Genomic DNA, 7,500 nt, shown 5'->3' on the forward strand with positions numbered 1-7,500 from the left:
CCTATAAAATCCTCGCGCCGCCGCCCCGCCGCCACTTTCCCCCTTTCCGCCGAAGCTTCCCTCCGTCGCCGTCAGCCGCCGTTTTCCCCGTCGGCCGTTGGACGTCGCCGCCCACCCGCGTCACCACCTCCGCCTCGTCCTCGCCGACCTTCCGCCGGCCCTCGTCGCCACCGGTGGTCGCCGAGCTTCGTCGCCGCCCCTTCGTCCCTTCCGCCGCCGTGCCCCGTCGTCTCGACGCCGTCGGCCGATCTCGCCCCCGAACGTCGCAGGCCGTCGCTCGTCTGCGTCATCACCTCTGCCTCATCCTCGCCGACCTGCTGCCGCTCCTCGTCGCCACTGGTGAGCGCTCCGCTCCTCTCTCCCTCTTTCTCCCCTCTTCGCCGCCGCTGCCGACCTCCCCGTGCAAACGGTAAGTGCCGGTCGCCGTCCGCCGCGTCACCCGCTTGTCGCCTTCTCGTCGTCGCCGTCACGCCGTTGTTGCCGTGCCGTTCGCCATCGTCACCGTGCGCCACTGCTCCGGTTGCGCCGCCGCTCCGGTCGCGTCCGCCGCTCAGCCGCCAAGCTGCGTCGCTGCCTGGCCGACTCCACCCCACTCCTCCCTCGTGCTCCCGCCTAGCTCCTCTGGCCGCATCCGGTTGCGCCGCCGCTCCGCAGCGCCGTCGCGCCACCGTCGCCCGGCACCGACCGATCTCATCGCATCGGCCGTCGTCGCCGCGCCACCCCGGTGAGCCCGCTCTCCTCCCTTCCTCTGTTTCTTCGTGCGACCGCAAGTGCGCCCCGCCACTCGCCGTCGGCCGACGTCCTCCGCCGCCACCCGATCCCGCGAGCCGTCGTTTGGTGTCGGGCGCTGCCGGTGCTCGCCGTTGCATCTCCGCCCTTCGCCACCATCGTCGCGCGGCCACCAAGCCTTCGCTGCCTGCGCCCGCCGTCGCCTCCACCTTCCGGCGCCATCGTCGTCGCCCCTCCACCTGCCGTCTTCGTCCGTGCCGACTCGTCGTCGCCGTTCTCGTCACCACCTTCGCCTCCGCTGACCACCAACCGCCGCTCTGCTGTCGAGCCGTCGCCGGCCGTCACTGTCCCCGCGCCGCCGTCGAGGCCGTCTCTCCTCTCCTCTCTCGCTGCCACTTGGCCGCTCCGCTCCACCGCCGCTCAGCCACCCTCTCCCTCCGCTCTGCTCCGCCGCCGCTCCGAGCCGCGCCACCCCGCCGCGGTCTCTGCCTCCTCCTCGCCGACGCCGTCGTCGCCCTTCGGTCGCCGGTCGGTGTCGCCGACGTCGACGCCCTCGTGCCGCCGGTCATCGCCATCGCCACCTCCCCTTTCCTCCTCGGCCCTCGCCGTCGCCGCCGCTCCCGCCGCCGCTGCTCGCGCCGCCGACGTCCTCGCTTCCCGGCCGCCGCCGCCAATCGCCGCCGTCCGCCGCATACCCGCCGGTCCGCGCCGCCGTCCGCCGGTCGCCGCCCGCCGCGCCGTCGCGCCGCGAGCCGCGAGCCGCGCGCTCTGCTCGCTCCTCTCTGTCCTCTCTCGCTGACGAGTGGGACCCACCCGTCAGTCGTTCCCCGCCAGCCCCTTCCTCTCTCTCCTCCCCGGGCCCGCGTGTCAGCCGCCCACCTCCCCCTCTCTCTCACCGATAGGTGGTCCCCACCTGTCAGCCGTCAGTTCCTCTCTCCTCGCTGACGTCAGCAGCCCCATTAATTGCGCAATAATTGATTTAGGACTTTTCTGTTTAGTTAAAAACCCAGAAAACTTCTAAAATTCATAAGTAATCCATCTAGTCTCCGTTTAGGTCCATTCAAGTTTCATTAAATCCAGAAAAATGCCAAGAATCCATTAAAAATAGTTTCTTTCTCTGTTTCAGTAGTTTTTTAGCCTGTTTTGTTTGTTTTGCCTTGTTTGTCGTAGGTTTTGACCCCGTCGCAGCGCCGTTCGTTCCCGAAGTCGTCGCCGAAGTTCCTCGTGGGTCTAAGCAAGGCAAGTGGCACCCTTCTTTGATCATATTGAACCCATGATTATAAAATCCCCCGCTTTTACATTCAAACATGCATTGTTTTATGCAAATCTATTTATTGTATTTATCTATTGGGCGTTTACCTTTATATCCGTTGATTCCCATTTATTATTGTCATCCCAGGGTTAATTTGACTAGAATTAGGGTTAGTCAATGCTTAGCCATGCTTAGTTCAACTAGCTCACCAATTATTATTTAATTATTGTTGCACTTTGGTACACCTTCAATGGTTGTTATCATTATTCATTTCCCGATGTGGTTTAATACAACTAAAATATTGCTTATGGTGGGCTGTGGGTGCATGGTTTTGAGAGTCGTGCCCATGGCAATTAAGGACCGGTTCTCGGGAAACCCTGAAGGTCTTACACGTACTAACCACAAGCCAGAATGGGCAACGGTGAGACTCGTAATCTAGCTTGTCCCTATTCGACGTACCCAGGCAAGGGTAGGCGTGATGGAGTATGGACGGGCAATCGTGGTGTAACGAAAGCTTCTCCTGCTTCCGGATCTACCAAGGCACAAGAGGGGACTACCCGACTTGGTGTAAAGGAGGGGGTGAAACCTGAAGTGTGGTGCGATTGTCTAGGGAGGGTTAGGTGAAAGGTCTTATCATGGTTTCCGTACTGAGGTATCGTGGTGATACGTTGGGGCATGGTAACATGCTTGGCAGCCATGTCTTGTGGGTAAAGTTGTACACCTCTGCAGAGTAAAACTATTCGAATAGCCGTGCCCGCGGTTATTGGGCGAACCGACAGACTCACTGGGATTAGTTGAACCCCTTTAATAATTTTATTAATCTTGGAACTGGTTTGACCCTGCGCAATGTGGTGTAACGTTGGCAGTGGTTTGGGTCTGTCGCAACGTGGTTTAACGTTGGACAGAGGGTTGACCCTATCGCTACGTGGTGTAACGTTCGACAGCGGTCTGGGCCTGTTGCAACGTGGTGTAACGTTGGACAGTGGATGATTATTTTAAATGTTTACTTCACTTTTATTTCAGTCTATTTTATCTACTGTTTTGCTAAATTACTGCAGCTTTTGTGCAAGTTAACCTTAGCCTATCCTTGATACCCTGTTGCATTCATTATTCTCCCTCTCTTGGGTGTTACTTGTTGAGTACGGTGGTTTGTACTCAGCCTTGCTTAATTTTCCCCCCACCAGAGCAAGCGCCAGAGCCGGTGTCAGAAGAAGGTTGTTCCGAAGGTTGAAGTAAGGTTCAGTCCGCCGTCGAGAGTGCCTGTGGTGTGGAGCCGTCTTCGCAAGCTGAAGCTGAAGATTAGATGGTCTAGTCTTGTTTTCCTCTTTCCGCTGCATTTCGATAGATAATTGTTTTTATTTGTTTTTAAGCCGTGGAACTGTGTATTAATTTGTCATAGTGTGTACTCGGGCTGATGCCTGGACCGAGATTTAATACATGCTATTGTTCAGAAATTTGGTGTAAATTTCTGGGCGTGACAAGTTGGTATCAGAGCCAATCTTGACCGTAGGATGAGCCAAATGGAAACCCTAGGAGCCTTCTTTCATATGCATTAGATTTTGCAAAATTTGAGTCGTTTAAAAAAAAAGAGTCGAGTCTTTTGGTTTTGAAAATTTAGCTGAGCATACTTGCTTCTCAAACCTTGATCTCTATAGATGTGTGTCATCCCATCGACGAGCCCGTCCCTTCGTCGCAGCAGTCGACAACGACTTCAGCTGATCAAGTGTCAAGACCGAAGATTCAAGTTCTTCCCGAGGTGAAGAGTCAGGTCTGCGCTACTCCAAGCGTCGCTCTCAAGTTGAAGACAAGTCGTTCAAGAGTCAAGCGTTGCTTCTTCAGTCGTCGCAGCCGTTTCGAGCCGTAGACGTTACCCTAGCATCGCCTTTTAGTCGTTGCTTGGTAGTTTTTGTGTGTGTAGGTTTGTTTTGGGGTTAGCGGTTCACCATAACAAGTGGAGGCGTTATGGTCGTACCACCAGGAGTTGAGTGCTCTTTTAAGTGTTTTAATCCAGATCAGAAAATTTCACTCGAGTAATTCAAGAAAAGCCCCTTTGATTTTCTCCTCTGCCTTTGTTCTCTCCTTCTGCTCTGAAGATGGTGAACACAAGGAACAGTAACCGCAACAACAATGGAGCAACTGGAAGTCAAGAAAACCATGAAGGTTCGCGCAATGGACCGCCACCGCCGCAACAAGAGGACCCGATGATTGCCCAAGTTCTAGCCAACCAGGCTCAGATGATGACCATGATGATGCAACAGATGCAACAACAACACCAACAGGTGATGCAGCTTTGGATGAATCAGCAGCAAAATCAACACCAAGGACCACTGCCAGCACAATCAAGGTTATCAGAGTTTCTTCGAGTTCGACCACCGACGTTTGCGAGCACAACCAACCCGATGGAAGCAAATGACTGGCTACATGCAATCGAAAAGAAGCTGAATCTTTTGGAGTGCAGTGATCAAGAGAAGGTCGCTTTCGCGACTCACCAACTGATGGGACCCGCCTCCGTTTGGTGGGATAACCTTCTGGCTACTCGGACTGCCACTACAGATATCACTTGGGACGAGTTCTGCAATAGTTTTCGGAAAGCTCATGTGCCGGATGGAATAGTGGCACAGAAGAAGCGAGAGTTTCGTGATCTACAACAAGGGGATATGACAGTTACAGAGTATCTCCATGAGTTCAACCGCCTAGCACGTTATGCCCCGGAAGATGTGCGCACCGATGCTGAAAGACAAGAGAAGTTTCTTGAAGGATTGAATGATGACCTGACCAAACAGCTGATCTCAAAGGATTTCGCGGACTTTGAGAAGTTAGTGGACAAAGCAATCTGCCAGGAGGACCAGTGCAACCAGATGGATCGCAAGAGAAAAGCGGAACAAGTCAACACAGGAAAGAACCAGAAGCCACGTTTGCACTTTGGACAACAACAGGGGTCTTCGACACTGATTGTTCGTCAACACCGACCTTTCAACCCAAGCAACTACAACCCCCATGACAACGACAGCAATGGAGGACCACTGCAGCCCTTATCAGCACTGCCACCGCCAAGCCGGGCAACACCAGCTCAGAAGCCAGGGGTTTGTTTCAACTGCAACAGACCGGGTCACTTCGCCAAGGAGTGTCCACAGCCAAGACGCAACAAACCAGGATTCGTGCAAGCCCAAGTCAATCAAGTCTCAGCCAAGGAAGCTCAAGCCGCACCCGAGTTTGTTCCAGGTAAGTTCTGCCAACTCTAGGCTGCTTGTCTGCACCTCTTTAACAGCTCCTCCGAATCTCGGGGACGAGATTCTGTTAAGGGGGGTGGATTTGTCACGCCCGGGGTTTTATCCCAAGCCTAAATCGTAAAAAGAAATCCGTAAGCAACAATTGGCTTAATTAACTCAGGAAAAATCCCTCTAAAAAGAACCTAATTCAATTAAATCGAGGCTCGCAAATCGATTAACTGGATTTAAATTCAAATTGCAGAAGTATAAAATTTGGCCAAACAAAATAATTTAAAATTCGGCAAAAGTGGGGTTTTCCTTTTTCCCTCCTTTTTCCTTTCTTTTTCCCTTCCTTCTCAAATTGGGCCGAAGTCCAATTTTCCTCCCTTCCTTTTCTTTTTCCTTTTTCTTTTTCCTCTCCTCCTTCCCGGGCCGGCCCAGCCGAGCCGGCCCACCTCTCCCCGCCCGGCCGGCCCAGCCGAGCCGGCCTCCCGCTCCAGCCTCCTCCGCCCGCGCGCGCCTCCGCCTGGGCCGCCGCCCGGCCCAGCTCGCTCGCGCGTCCGCGCCCGCGCTCGCCGCGAGTCCGTCTCGCCTCCCTCCTCCCCTCGCGCCACTGACAGGTGGGGCCCACCTGTCAGCGACCAGGTTTCGCCAGCGCCCCCGCCTCCGCGTCGCGCCAGCCGAGTCCGCCGCCGCCCCGAGTCCTCCGCCGCGCCGCCGCTGCAACCACCGCCGCAACCGCCGCCGCCGAGTTCGCCGCGTCGTCGCCGACTCGGTCTCCACCGGCCGCTCCGCCCTAGCCGGCGCCACCACCTATAAAATCCTCGCGCCGCCGCCCCGCCGCCACTTTCCCCCTTTCCGCCGAAGCTTCCCTCCGTCGCCGTCAGCCGCCGTTTTCCCCGTCGGCCGTTGGACGTCGCCGCCCACCCGCGTCACCACCTCCGCCTCGTCCTCGCCGACCTTCCGCCGGCCCTCGTCGCCACCGGTGGTCGCCGAGCTTCGTCGCCGCCCCTTCGTCCCTTCCGCCGCCGTGCCCCGTCGTCTCGACGCCGTCGGCCGATCTCGCCCCCGAACGTCGCAGGCCGTCGCTCGTCTGCGTCATCACCTCTGCCTCATCCTCGCCGACCTGCTGCCGCTCCTCGTCGCCACTGGTGAGCGCTCCGCTCCTCTCTCCCTCTTTCTCCCCTCTTCGCCGCCGCTGCCGACCTCCCCGTGCAAACGGTAAGTGCCGGTCGCCGTCCGCCGCGTCACCCGCTTGTCGCCTTCTCGTCGTCGCCGTCACGCCGTTGTTGCCGTGCCGTTCGCCATCGTCACCGTGCGCCACTGCTCCGGTTGCGCCGCCGCTCCGGTCGCGTCCGCCGCTCAGCCGCCAAGCTGCGTCGCTGCCTGGCCGACTCCACCCCACTCCTCCCTCGTGCTCCCGCCTAGCTCCTCTGGCCGCATCCGGTTGCGCCGCCGCTCCGCAGCGCCGTCGCGCCACCGTCGCCCGGCACCGACCGATCTCATCGCATCGGCCGTCGTCGCCGCGCCACCCCGGTGAGCCCGCTCTCCTCCCTTCCTCTGTTTCTTCGTGCGACCGCAAGTGCGCCCCGCCACTCGCCGTCGGCCGACGTCCTCCGCCGCCACCCGATCCCGCGAGCCGTCGTTTGGTGTCGGGCGCTGCCGGTGCTCGCCGTTGCATCTCCGCCCTTCGCCACCATCGTCGCGCGGCCACCAAGCCTTCGCTGCCTGCGCCCGCCGTCGCCTCCACCTTCCGGCGCCATCGTCGTCGCCCCTCCACCTGCCGTCTTCGTCCGTGCCGACTCGTCGTCGCCGTTCTCGTCACCACCTTCGCCTCCGCTGACCACCAACCGCCGCTCTGCTGTCGAGCCGTCGCCGGCCGTCACTGTCCCCGCGCCGCCGTCGAGGCCGTCTCTCCTCTCCTCTCTCGCTGCCACTTGGCCGCTCCGCTCCACCGCCGCTCAGCCACCCTCTCCCTCCGCTCTGCTCCGCCGCCGCTCCGAGCCGCGCCACCCCGCCGCGGTCTCTGCCTCCTCCTCGCCGACGCCGTCGTCGCCCTTCGGTCGCCGGTCGGTGTCGCCGACGTCGACGCCCTCGTGCCGCCGGTCATCGCCATCGCCACCTCCCCTTTCCTCCTCGGCCCTCGCCGTCGCCGCCGCTCCCGCCGCCGCTGCTCGCGCCGCCGACGTCCTCGCTTCCCGGCCGCCGCCGCCAATCGCCGCCGTCCGCCGCATACCCGCCGGTCCGCGCCGCCGTCCGCCGGTCGCCGCCCGCCGCGCCGTCGCGCCGCGAGCCGCGAGCCGCGCGCTC

The sequence above is a fragment of the Oryza brachyantha genome, unplaced genomic scaffold (assembly GCF_000231095.2).
Source record: "Oryza brachyantha unplaced genomic scaffold, ObraRS2 ChrUN-Ctg49, whole genome shotgun sequence".
Classification (NCBI taxonomy): domain Eukaryota; kingdom Viridiplantae; phylum Streptophyta; class Magnoliopsida; order Poales; family Poaceae; genus Oryza; species Oryza brachyantha.